Genomic DNA, 14,432 nt, shown 5'->3' on the forward strand with positions numbered 1-14,432 from the left:
TGCACACAACATAAAACAATCAGACATTCTTCAGAATACAATATTTGTGCAAAGTAAAAAATATTCTTAGTTTTATCAGTAAATTGTAGGGTGGGAATTGTGTTCAACTATAGATAGATTTCCCGATCTATATAATTTTGCAAAATTATTTCTAGTTTTATTTAGGATTTTCAACCTGAAGCCCCACCCAGACCTGTTGATAGTGATTCTAATAATGATGGCAGAGTCAGCTACAGAATCTCTGGGGCTCAGTATAAAATGAAACTAGAGGGACCCCAGTTCAAAAAGCAGAGCAAAAAGTATCCATTAAAGATAATCAAATATAAAGCTTTTCTCTTTACTCCATGGTCTCTCCTTCAACCTGTCATGGTGTGTTTAATTTGCTATTTAATGTCATCCTAATTAGTGAAAAATTAAATTTAAATTATTTGCATGACTTTTACTGTTCATCTTTCTATTGCAGAATGCCAGCTTTAAATGCATGTACATGGGGCGCCTGGGTGGCTCAGTCAGTTGAGCGTCCAACTTTGGCTCAGGTCATGATCTCACGGTTCGTGAGTTCGAGCCCCGCGTTGGGCTGTGTGCTCACAGCTCAGAGCCTGGAGCCTGCTTCGGATTCTGCATCTTCCTCTCTCTCTGCCCTTCCCCTGCTCATGCTCTGTCTCTCTCTGTCTCAGAAATAAATAAACATCAAAAAAAAATTAAATGCATGTACAAAGGCACTTGGGTGTGGAATCACCAAACTTGCACAATTCATAATCTAAGCTCATATACCCATCTATATTTTGGTCTTACCAGAACAGTGGGTCCTACACAAAACTAAATTATTTGCATTTCACTTTCTTTTTTCAGGAAACTAGCTTTTTTATTACAAGAGGCTTATGATGGGGTAACAGTGCTTGCTGAGACCCATATGGAAATTTTTGCTTCTTTGGTGCAATAATGCCTTCCCCCGTGGACCTTCAGCTGGGGATTTGTCTGCTTAGCTTGAAGGATGGAATCTCCTCTTTGTGCTTCTTCACCTGTTTCCTTTCGCTCTCCCGCTTCTCAGTGGCCTTACACTTGGCCTTCTGCTCCTTCGTTTGCTTCTCCAAACTTCTTTTCCGTTTCTAAGTCTGCACCTTTCCTCTCCATGTCTGACCTCCCCTGTCGGGCCTGCGGCTCCTTCCTCGTGCCACATGCCACACTGCTCTCATACAAGACCTTGGTAGGCGGCCATGGTCATGCAGATGTCATCCTGGACTCACAGCGAAGGCAGTCCCCTCTCTGCACAGTTGACTATGACCGCCTGGATCAGCTCTTCAAAACACTTCGAGCAGAGCTCCCTGCGCACCGGGTAGATGCTGGTCCCCCTTGCCTGCCACTGCTGCAGCTTCAGGTCCGGCCACTCCTGGAGGTGCACCTTTAATCTCCATGTCTGACACTTGCTGGACTCATGGCTGCAGCCACCCACTCCCTTGGGGACAGGACGCTATTCAAGATTTCTTCTGCTCACTTGGTAGGATCTGGGACACAGGAAGCATGTCTTTGTTGACTGTGAGATTGGATCCGAGGGTCCAGGCTGCTGGGGGCTGCCTTTCAGTGGCCGTGCTTTGGGGCTCCTTTTCTCTGTGTTCAGCTCCCGACACTCTCTGCTCTCAAACTTGAGCAGAGAGTCTGCAGGGGGGATTACGGGCGGCGATGCATTTCACTTTTTGATATTCATATGTTCTACCCATTCAATACTCTACCTTCAGCTTAATGATAAGTAAGAAATAATTGAAAAGAAAAGAACTGTGGGTTGCCTTATCTTTTCCTTTCCTTCTAAGGTGTATTTTCAGTGTAAGCGGTTAGCTAACACACAGGGAAGTAACTTGAGTAAGAAAGGATATAATAGAGATCCTGGAATGTTCATGATTCTTAGGCTGCAATTGTCTTCATTCCTCATTCAAAGCAAAGTCTGGTTCAAATGGAAAGCATGATCTCTTGGGGAAAGTGTGGCCTTACTTAGCCATAGATGTAACAAATTTACCTTGTACTTTTGAGTCTTACTGAATTCAAATTCACTTTGAGTCCATCAGAATTCTGAGCTCCTGGTAACTTGTAAATTTTAAATGTAAATGGTTGGCAAGTGATGTTGGTAATAATGCATATTTCAAGTATATACTCTGCTCACATGCATGCCCTAATGCCCCACTGAACTTCACTTATAAAATACAAGTTCAAAGATAAAATTATTAAGAAATTCAAGATGATGACAGGAGCATTAAACCAAATACAGAGCCCCTTTAAGACAGAGCTCTGTGCAACTGCACAGGCCCAATCCCATGAAGTTGGCCTTAATAATAATAATATTAAATGTCTAACATTTACTGTACAGGGCTATGTGATAGAGCTACCTTGTATATCTTATATCTTTAATTTTTATAACAGCTCTATTTGATGTAGGAGAAAATTGAGATTTTGATATATTAAGCAATGACGTTCTAGGTTCTTTATATTGAAAGCGTCATTCTCTGGACCATCATAAGATGAGGTTTGTTGGGAATGAAAAATTCTGGGCCCTATCACAGACCTGCTGAATCAGAATCTGCACTTTCAAGAGCATCTCTGGTGATTAGTGTACACATTAAAGTTTGACAAGCACTGTCTGAGTCACTCTGATGACAAACAGAAGGGGTCATGATATGTATCAAATCCTATCTGACTTCAGACCTTAAATATGAAACCAATACCCTACTGTCTTATATAATCCAAATTTCTGATGATAGGCCCCAGTCATGTGTATTAAAAGACAAATCTAAATTCCAAGTGGACTGTGATCTGCACCATTGGCAACAACCACTGGCCTGGAAACTTCTACCATGCCTTCCAGTTTTATAAACTATGGTAACTTTATAAATCATATTCTTATGGAACACTAGAATAGTGTTGAGGAATACAGAGTAAGGGATATGTTTCTGAGGTTAATGTAAAAGGCCCTAAGAGAAGATAAGTTTTGAGCTGGGTTATTTAGCTTGGACAAGAGAAGTTGGGAAAGATACTTGCAAAACACCTTTGCAAAATGTGCAGTGCTATGCTCAATGAGCGCTGATCAGTTAGGTTCCTAACTTCATAGAGCTCTGCAAACCTCTAGAGGGACAAATATACCTCTTCTCCCTAACTCAAATCAATCCATATGTAGGGAGAGGAATTTTGCTAGAGGAAGTTAATTCACCTCAATTCAATTATATTTTATTCAAATAGATATTGGGTTGCATATATATTAAATGCAGAGCACTGTGTTTAGTGCCATAGAGAATAATAGAGATGCAAGACACAGAACCATCATCAACGAGCCTCTGCTCTAGCAGACATTTAGTTATTCAACAAATACTCTATAATGCATAAGAGCTTTAGTGATATTAACTCATTTAATCCTCATAATATTCTTATAAAGAATGTACTCTTTTCACCATCCACATCTTGTAAATAAGGAAACTAAGGCACAAAGAGGTCAAGTACTTGACCCAAATTCATACACTGGTGGGGACTGGATTTGAATTCCATCCACCTGTTTCCAGAATCAATCAGAAAATGTTTATAACTGCTTAATTGCTATTCTAGGCTGCCTCTAAGCCATATTCACAATTTATTATGAAACAAAATAAAACTACAAGAGCATTGTAGGGTGGGAGGAAGGACAAGTTTGATACAAAATTTTAACTTGATTGACTAAAAATATGCGATGACAAGAATTGAGATGTAAAGGACTAAGAGTGACCATGTTTGTTTTTTAAACAGGTATAAAACTATGTAATTTGAATATAAAATATTTTCTCTTGAAATAAAATAATATGAACTATGAAGATGACCCTATTTCCTGGTGTGTGTGTGTGTAACATCTATGCTTTTATATTTGTCGAATGACTTTGTCACCAATTTCAACTGATATGCCTCATTTTTAACTCCTAGCTCTTTATTTACTAAATAGAATAAGAGATACTCAACTCTCTAAAGTTCATTTTAGATGTTGTTCAGTCTAGTTACATAAATTGCAAATACACAATTATAAATCAAAACAAAGAGTACATTTTATTGTCAGAACCCCAGGCACTGGGCATGTGACTCTGACTTCTTGTGCTGATTTTCAAGGAAGGAACTTGATATGGTAAAGTAGCTGTCAATGATGTGACTTGTGTCACCCTAAAAGTACAAGTAAACGTCACTCTTCTCCAGAAGAGTAAAATATAGACTAAGTAGATAGTGGAATAAAATATTCAAGGACACCATTTTGTTTTAGTTTGCCTTTCAAGTAAGTAGAAGGGCCCTTGATTACCATCTGTTGTGGATTGAATAGTGTACCAGCAAATTCATGTCAGCCTGAAACCACAGAATGTGACCTTATTTGGAAATAGGCTCTTCACAGATGTAATTAGTTAGGATGAGGTCATACTGGATTAAAGTGGGTCCTAAATCCAATATGATGTGTTCTTCCTAATGTACAAACATGCATAGAGGAAACACCATGTTCTAATGTGTGCTAATGCAACATTTGTGCAACGTGGCAAAGACACACATAGAGAAAACATCAGGTGAAGACAGAGGCAAAGATTGGAGTGATGCATCTATAAACCAAAGAATGCTGAGGGTTGTCAGAAACCCCAAGAAACTAGGATGCAGGCACGGTAAAGATTCTCCATCTCATCCCCCAAGAAGAAACAAGCCATGCTGACACTTTGATTTCAAATGTCTAGCCTCCAGAAATGTGAGAGAATCAATTTCTCTTGTTTTAATTCAGCCATCCAGTTTGTGGTGTTTGGTCACAGCAATCCTAGGAAATTAAGAGAGTATATCTTAGTTGGTTAGTATTGAGCATTGATGAGATTGCTGAATTTGGTTTGCCTGCAGTCCAAGGAAGGTATGTTTCATGAAGTCAGTGGTTTATTTTATACTACTCAGTCCATTTCTTATGGAAAAATATATTGTGCTTGGTTATAATTAAAAAGACAAGCAAACAAAACAAAACAAGATTCTAAATGATGGACTGATATGTTAATTGAATATGGAGCCCAACATTAAGAAAATATTTATGAGAAAATCAAAGGGATTCCACTAGGACCATGACATATTTTATAGAAGTGGTATGTAAGGGTATCATTTAGTTGCATGAGTGGATGAATTACAGAGGATTATAAAATGCACATTAGAAGTTTGATCATCCTGGGGCACCTGGGTGGCTCAGTTGGTTAAGAGTCCGACTTCGGCTCAGGTTGTGATCTCGCAGTTTGTGGGTTCAAGCCCTGCATCTGGCTCTGTGCTGACAGCTCAGAGCCAGGAGCCTGCTTCAGATTCTGTGTCTCCCTCTTTCTATGCCCCTCGCCTGCTCATACTCTGTCTCTCTCTCTCTCTCTCAAAAATAAATAAACATTGAAAAAAATATTTAAAAAAAAGAAAGTTTGATCATACATAAAATCCAAAAATGTTTGTAATTGTGTCTAGTTTATCATTGTTATTGTTTATTTTCCTATGCTGGTTAGCACAGAAATTCTCTAAAGGTAAAGTACCTGTATGCTTTTTTCAGGAAGAGTAGGACAAGGGGACAGAAGGAAGGCGGGTATGTGTGTGTGTGTGTGTGTGTGTGTGTGAGAGAGAGAGAGAGAGAGAGAGAGAGAGAGAGAGAGAGAAAGAGAGAGAGAGAGAAAGAGAGAGAGAGAGAGAGAGAGTTGTGAGCCTGACAAAGGACTCAAGGTCTTAATATTAAATTCCACTGGGATTCTCTCATCTCCAGGTCACCAGATGGCATGTTGCTTGCCTAGGAGTAACTAATTTTTCTATCTACCTTGTCTTCATCTTCTGTGCTTTCCTCACTTCCTTTCCCATTCACCATACTATTGACAAAAAAATTTTTTTTCTAATTCACTTTTCTGTATAGCTCTTTTTTTTAATGTTTATATATTTTTGAGACAGAGAAAGACAGAGTGCAAGCAGGGTAGGGGCAGAGAGAGAGAGGGAGACACAGAATCCGAAGCAGGCTCCAGGCTTTGAGCTGTCAGCACAAAGCCTGACGCGGGGCTCAAACTCATGAACTGTGGAGATCATGACCTGAGCCAAAGTCAGAGGCTCAACCAACTGAGCCACACAGGAGCCTCTCTGTCTAGCTGTGTATTGACTCCTAGTAAGATCATAAATCTTATCTTTGGCAAAAATTTAAAATTAAAAAAAAAACAGAGTTTCCAGAACAGAGACTAAGATGATTGCTGAATTTTGAAGGAAAGATATGGACTTTATTTATTTCTCTTCCAAAAGTTCACCTTCATGTAGTATGTGTGTGTTGTGTGTGTGTGTGTATGTGTGTGTGTGTGTGTGTGTGTAGATAGAGAAGTGTGAGAGAATGAGGGAGGGAGACAGCGGGGGTGGGGAGAGAGAATCCAGGAACTAGGAAAAGTTGGAGTCAAATGTACAGAACAAGCCATATTTGTTCAGAGCCATATTACAGAACTAACCATGCTGGGAATCACCATCTAGTGGATATCTTTGCAAATATCTTTGTAACATTTCTCTCCTTTAAACTGATCTACTGAAACATTTTTATCTTCTTATTCCTATGAGGAAAGAAAAGAAAAACTCAATCATCAAGTCTCTTTTTTGGCAAAAATAACTGTAAATGAATAAAGAAATGTGTAACTATTGTAGGACAATCATGAAACTCCACCACACAACAGAAAATCTGCCTGTGAAAACAATGTTCTTCTCTCCTCTCATTACACAAAGGTCTGCAGTCAGCTTTCCAGCTGTAATTCTCTCCGACACTGAGGATATTAAGAGTGTGAAGAAAATGCTCGAGTAGATTATAAATAATAGTGTGAGACACAGCAAATTATATTTTCTAACAATTGGCATTACGTTTTTGGATGTAAAGGGGAAACAAAGAATGAAAGCAAAGAAAATGTTAATGTAGGGAATCTGGAATTTCACATCACTTCTTAGTAGTGGGAGTGGTACAAAGAAATAGAAAACAGAGACAGGGACAAGGAGAGAGAAGGAGAAGGAAAGAGAGAGGGAGGAAAGGAAGGAGGTAGAGAGAAAGAGAATAGAGGAAAGAAAGAAAGAAGAAAGAGAGGAAGGAAAAAAGTAAACCAATGCTCATTCATGGGTTGGTCCTGATACCACATCAAGCATCTGAATAAAATGGACTAAAGGACAGAGAAATGCAGCTGGACCTGTAGAGATAAGGGTGTGTCTGTCACCCAGGGGAAGTAATTCCAGTTTCCATGGAATGAGTAATTACAAATATTACTTCTCCTTGAAAATAAAGAGAAGACAATCATATGTGTTTATTGCATATTCACTGTCTTTGTATCTTTGTACTTTATATAAAATTATTCTAATGCAAATTCATAACCATCAGTCCTGTAAAGACTGAGAGAGATCTAGGTTCTGTCCTTAATTGGCCTATTACATTGTTGACCAAACTTCTCTGAAGCAGCTTTGCCTCCCTGCCTACTTCACTTGATTTGGGGGATTATCTAACAAGATATTACATGAGAAAGCAATTTTTTAAATGTAAAACATGATTCCTCTTGGGATTTCAACACATCTTGAGAGATAGCTGTTTGGGAGGATATTCCTCTTTTAACAAAAGAGAAAAGGCATTACTTTTTTATGGAGGCATTGTGAAGTGAAGTGTTAAAGCAGGAACATAAAAAATTTAAAGCCTGAAAACACACTACAAAGGAGAAAAAGGGTGTTTTTGTGAGCCGAGGTTGAGAATTATTTATCTAGATTGTTTGTCTACATAGTCAAACCTGACCAAACAAGGACTTTGCTTATTGCAGTTTACCTTGATGCTACCAGAAGCTGAAATGCACACTAAACAGGGATGGACCCCGAATCATATAAATATGTCCAATAGGGATAAATATTCACTCCAGTTGACTCCTAAGGTTAAAGGAAAAAGGAAGAGAAGAAGCAAAGGATAGATCAGGAGTCAAGAAAGAAAGAATGATGGAGAAAAAGGAAGTCCAGATAATAAGGAAAAGGAGGGACACAAGAAAAAATGAGTGGAAAGGCCAAGGGAGAGAAGGAAGATGAGGTTATGCCAGAATAAGAACTAAGAATAAAGACTGAGAGAAAAAGTGAGAGATTATTTAGCAAACCTATGTAAACATGTTCTCAGAATAGTTAAGTATCAAACTTGACTTACTTGCAAATTTGCCTCCAGCAGAGCCTACCATTCACTGTGAGACCCTCTTAAGTTTTCTAATAGTCCATAATATCATTGAAAAGTCATTATAAGTCCTTAGCCTGAGGGACCATAGGTATAAATAGAGAGCCATCTCTGTACTTTGTTGAAATTGTTTATAGTCACAGCTGTGTATAAATCGAAAGCACTATGAGTTACAGTAATACTGAATGCTTATTCCAGCCTGAATTCCAACCTGATCCTTTGTTCTAGTTTCTTCTATTTCTGGACCAACAGACATATGGTTATTCAAATAGCAGATTTCCTAACAAGTATAAGAAGGAGTCAAGTGCTATAAACAAGAATTCAGTCCAGAAACATAGTCATGCATTTATGAATTGTATTGGATTTTCTCTACTCTCCTCAGTTCACTTCTCTACCCGCAAACATACACATACCAATACCTACTTATTTTCTCTTTAATCCAAAGACCAACTAACAAAAAATAATGAAATGTCCTATTGGAGACTTCAACAGAATCAAGGCTGTATGAGCAGCACAAGCAAAACTGCACCCAACAACGATGCTCAAGTCTGGCATTCTAATTGACTGAATGTGTGGTTTAAAGAATACTTTGGCACTCATCCTCCACCCCTGCCTTTTCTTGCTTACGGAACTCTAATTTATTAATTTTAGATATCAAGTGATCATAAACTTTAGGGGCTCTGGGCCCATACTCAGCCCCAGGGATGAATCCTGTACAGTGGTGATCCTGACCAATGAGATGTAAGGGGAAACATGCTGTGGACTTCTATGAAATTTTTAAGTGAGAGATACAGAAAGGGTCATGCTCTCTCCTCATCTTCTAGCCTTTGGATGGAGTCATCAAAGGCTATGATTTCTGGAGCTGTAGCAGCTATCCTGTAACCAGGAGGGCAAGTCTGAGGATAAAAGCTGACATCTTGAAAATGGAAGAGAGAATTTATACTCTTGGTTATTAGCCCTGGAACTTCCAACTTCCACACTTCCAGAATTTTGGGCATGTAAAATAATAAAACACCTTTATCTCTCCATTCTAATCCTAGTTATGTTTCGGTTATTGCATCTAAAAATACTGGTACAAACATCTTCTATAGAATTTAACACACACACACACACACACACACACACGCAATTTTAATTGATGCATAAGTAAACTTATTAGGAGGAAACATGGAGTCAAATGCAGAATGAAGATGGAATATTCTTGAAGACATGTATAGATGGAAAAGATTCAGAATCATGGGAGTGAAGTAAATTTTTGATTGAGTGACACCTTACAGAAAATTGGTGAGGATGAGATTCAGTGTGATGAGAGGAAGTGGCATTGAAGAAGAGGAGAGATATTTTATCTTCTGAAACTGAAAGAGAGCAGATAAGAATTGATACTGAGCTATATTCACAATTGTAGAGGAAGAAAGTTGATAGGTTTTATCAATAATCACTTGAATTTTCTGATTAGTGTATAAAGGTTTTGATGACAGGGTTTGAGGTCATGTTTGGTAGTCAGTGTACCTGCCAGGCTGGTGACTTTTCAGGAAATTTCTGAAAGAAATGAGAGAAGCTGATGAGGATTGGCAGGGTAGAGCCAAAGTTCCAGTTAGAGAATATTGCTTGTTGGTGTCCCTCAAAGTTACAGGAATGGTATTTCTCAAAGACTGTTCCCTAGTTTGAGCAGAGGGATTGAGAAGATGAACTCTGATTGGTTCAGTTTTGAGGATTTCCTGGGAAGACTTAGTAAAAATTTATGAGTAGAACATGTTGGCTTAAGTACTGGTATCTTTTTTACCCAGAAAGGAAGGTACACTCACCCATCAAGGCTTTTCAGTCCAACTGTTAAAGTCTTAAAGGTCTTGAGCTAAAGATTGATAGGCCTGGAAGAGACCTTTAGTAGTCACCAAGTTCACTTCTGTGTTTATAAAGAACATTAAGAACTCTCCCATGTATAAACTCTGCACTTTTTTTCTCTAGATGAAAAACTTCCATATTGGCAAGATAGCAATATTTTAAGTAAGGATAATATGAAAAATGCTGTTATCCAAAACAAATGAAAGTCAAGCTACTTTGAATAAAGAAGGCAGAGGCCATGTGCCCCACCCCACCTGATTACCAGTTATATTTCTTTTCCTTAAGTCTGTATTAGCCCCTAGGCATCTCCTTTGAACACCAGTGCTCCTATGAATACGTTTCAAATAAAACTAAAGAATAAACTTAAATTCATTTGTTTGGTCTTAATTGATGATTTGAGATTTTTTTTTAATTTTAACTTTTTTAAAGTTTATGTATTTATTTTGAGAAAGAAAGAGAGAGAGAGAGAGAGAGAGAGAGAGAGAGAGAGAATATCAGCGGAGGGTAGGGGATAGGGCAGAAACAGAGAGGGGGATAGAGGATCCAAAACAGGCTCTGTGCTGTAAGCAGACAGCCCAAGGCATAGCTCAAACTCACAAATCTTGAGATCATGACTTGAGCTCAAGTAGGACACTTAACCGACTGAGCCACCCATGTACCTCTGAGATCTTTTTTCAACAAGATCAGCCATATAAATAGAATGGCTGACTGCTTACTTGTTATAAATCAGGAACTTCCATACACTGAATGTGCTACTGCATCTTATAACATCATTTCTAACCTAGGAATGGCAGATACTAAGGGTAGCCACTATTCACCATCTATACTGACCTTGAATTATGACTTTTCATTTTTCATTCTTTAATGGAAAAATCTCCTTGAAAAACTTGTAAAAATGGGTATCTTACTAAATATTTCAAGTGAAAATATGGAGGAATTTAGACTGCCCATGGCATAAAACTTATCAGAATGGAGGAATCTTCTATTAAGAGTGATCTGTATTTTGTCAAAACAGATTTTTCAGATATTAGGTCAATTAAAAAAATTCTGAGGTATTGCATTGGATCTACTTTATTTGCAACCATCACTTTCATTGCCAGTTGAGAGCAAGATAGGTACCAAGAAATGAAGACCGCATCTAGGTATGCCCTAGTTTAAATATTCTGATGGTTAGTGCTGGACCGTGTGTTCCAATTAGAGGTTGGAAAACATTATCACAAACATAATGAGTATATTATAGATCCAAAGATCTAGAGGAGAGGCCAAGATTGAAAATGTCGTAATTTAACCTTCCCCCATAAAACCACAACAAAAACATTGTGTAAATTCTAATGTTTCTCAGGCTCTCCTTTACAAACTGCTGACTTACACACCTACCTATACATTCTCATAACTCAAAGTCACTTTGGGTCACTACTCCATGATTTTTTCATTATCTGTGACTATTATTAACTATAGTTTATCTCCATTTCCTTTCCATTTCTTTGTCTTTTGCTAAAACTCTCTTTTTCAAGGTTCAAGAATTAGGCAAAAGCAGAGCTATTGTTTGATATGTTCAAATGTGCTCAGCAAAGCTTTCTAATAACTTCTGTTAATGCTAAATATTCTGTGGAAAGAGAGCACTAACTCCCAAAGAGACACACAACATTTTCCTGAAGTTCTATTGTTATCATTTAACACAACAACATGCAACTGGGCTTCCATAAGTCCTTCCTAACTTTACTGGATTCTCTGAAACCTGACTCAATCTATGTTTCAGTTTCAAGTCTCAACATTATCCAGACTGACATGAATACAAACCATCAACCAGCATCATCCTACCTTCACCTGTCCTCAATCTCCTCAAGAATTTGACCTGAACTCCGTGTAAATTTCCCACATCTATGTGTACCCAGAATATTTTCCCAACCTGGAATTTTACACATTAGAACATAAAAATACCAATGACCTCTCCTCTGACCTAGTCTTCAGAGAAGGCCTGTAATTCTGAGGCTGCTTCCTGAAAGGTCTAAAGAAGGAGAGAAGGGACTCCTATCTGAGACCCTCTAACAAAAGCAAATACCACAGAAAGTCATTCTTTCCCTGAGGATGAAGACAAAGGGCATCTCCTGCAGATTCTGCCAATCATCTCCTAATAAGGGAAGTAGTAATGACCTGTCATCAAAGATAGCTGGTTAACAACAGCCAAGTCTTCCTCTGCTGGTTGTGAGACTTCAGTGGCACAGACTTAAATGTTATCAGTATCAGAGATAGCAGCATCCAGAAAATGGCAGAAGATATAGAATGTGGTGATGAGGCTCAATTGGACCATAGTTTTTCCTAGCTGATGAAATCAATAGAAATTCCAAGGTGGAAGGAATTTTGATTGAGAAACTTGTGGTTCTGGCAGGACACCAAAGATGCCTTTTTCTGCTGGTAATTTGGAAGAAACATCTGTCAAGTGGTTTTCCTTTGTGTCCCAAAGTTCCAAAAAAAAGGGGATCGAAATCATTTCTCAGTTCCTCTATAGTTCTGCATTGGTGTCAATTCCCCACTTCTGTTTAATCTTGGGCTCTGAACTTGATCCAGTTTTTAGGTGGAGGGAATCTAACAAACCTAGTCAGTAACTTAGAAGCACAGCAGCTCAAAACCAAGTACATCTTATTCATGATCCTTCTATCCATAAAAACTAAATTCTTACAATCTAATTATAATTAAATTATTTCATTATACCTTAGTTCCACTAGCACAAACCATTGCCTAATTCTTTGCAGAGCCATCCTGTTTGTGAACCTCAGTCTTCCCAATTGGGTACGCAGGTTATTTGCAACTGTATGTTCTATATGTAAATGCTAGTCTGCTAAAGCATCCTTTTGTTGTTTACTGCCTGCATGCATTCACTTATTCATTCAAAAATATCAGTTGAAAAAAGATATCAACTGAGCTTCCACTAGGGGTTGGGGAGAAGACAAGAGCAGAACAGAAATCGGCCAGATCTCACAGAACCTTCACCTGTCCACCAACCGTTTCTTGATCACCAATCCCTGATAGGTCAGCTGATATGCTTTTGATGACAAACTCTCCCTGGAGTCTCTGACCCAACTTCCGACAACACTGCCCTAAACCTAATGGATCATAAAATGAACCTAACAGCACCAACCCTGCTGCTCATCTCCCTGCATCCTCACTGATTTTGTCAGCCCACAGAATCATTTCCTCCACTGCCTCTCGCCTATACACAATTGTTTTGTTTTTGCTTTCCAATCTAACAAAGCCACAGTCAAACGTCTGCCTTATTCAAAACAAGCCATTCGTGAGGAAGCTGATGCTAAATCATTTGCCATCATTTTCCTTACAGATTTTGGCATTTAACAGAGAGGGCAAAAATAAGAAAACAAAAAAACAAAACAAAAAAAAAAAACTTTGTTACTAGGCAGTAAAACTCTCCACAATTGAGTATTCACATTGTTCATGGATCAGCAAACACCCCAGTTTGTCTGTAATTGGAAAAAAAAAAAACATTTGGCACATTTCTATTAAAAAACCTTCCCCTTCATGAATGTTTAAACAAATTAACTTGAACAAGAGGCAGTGATATGCATATCAAAAACAATTCTTAAACCTGAAGTCAACTAAAGCATGGGGAAATCAGTGTGCTGGCAGGTGCTCTTTCTAAATTTCACACTAACAATTTTCTTAACACCCTTTTTCTCCTATCAGACAAGGGCTTTTGCTTTTATCTTGGATGCTCTTAGAATTCTGGTCATTGCTAAAGCATTCTTGGTTTACTAAAACCAAGAGTGACTTAGCATGACCAGAGTCAAATTAAGCTGGTACATTCTGTCCACTAATGTTCTAAGGCTCTCTCACTGGTAATTAGTGGTGTTCCATAGATGTCTACTAGTGGACTCATCTGAGTGTATATCCAGTGAGGTCAGTTCTACTTACATAACTATAGTGGTACTCATCTCAGCATGCAGACAGAAAGATTCTAGTGTTAGTTCCGCATCCAACTAAGTCTGTGGCATTGGGCAAGTTGACTTAGTCTCCTCATCTGTAAAATGGAGCAAGATGGCATCTAAATTCAATGATTCTAACAAGCAGTCAGTTATTTTGTTTTTAACCCCACTCTCTAACTTGGCAAGTGTGCACATAGTCTAAAAGACTCGGAGATTACACATCAAAGTGAAATATATGTGCAAAGGTTGGGTTTCCTCAGAACCTCTGCTAAGAGAAGAAATCTATATAATCTCAGTTCCAGGGTATGCACATCCTCTGGGATCATACTTAGAGCCTTTCCATTCTTATTTTCTTTAAAAACAGGGAACTATTCAGATAGACTTATTCACCCCTCCCCTGAGAGTTGAATGCTGGAGAAAGCATCTCACCATATTGCATCCTGGATCTCATTAGTCTAGGACCT

General features: G+C 38.4%; 1 pseudogene; it reads right to left on the bottom strand.

The window, feature by feature from the left end:
* Positions 1 to 962: 962 nt before the first annotated feature.
* On the bottom strand, positions 963 to 1,687 carry LOC102948542 (annotated as a pseudogene).
* Positions 1,688 to 14,432: the final 12,745 nt, after the last annotated feature.

The sequence above is a fragment of the Panthera tigris genome, chromosome D3 (genome assembly GCF_018350195.1).
Source record: "Panthera tigris isolate Pti1 chromosome D3, P.tigris_Pti1_mat1.1, whole genome shotgun sequence".
Lineage (NCBI taxonomy): Eukaryota > Metazoa > Chordata > Mammalia > Carnivora > Felidae > Panthera > Panthera tigris.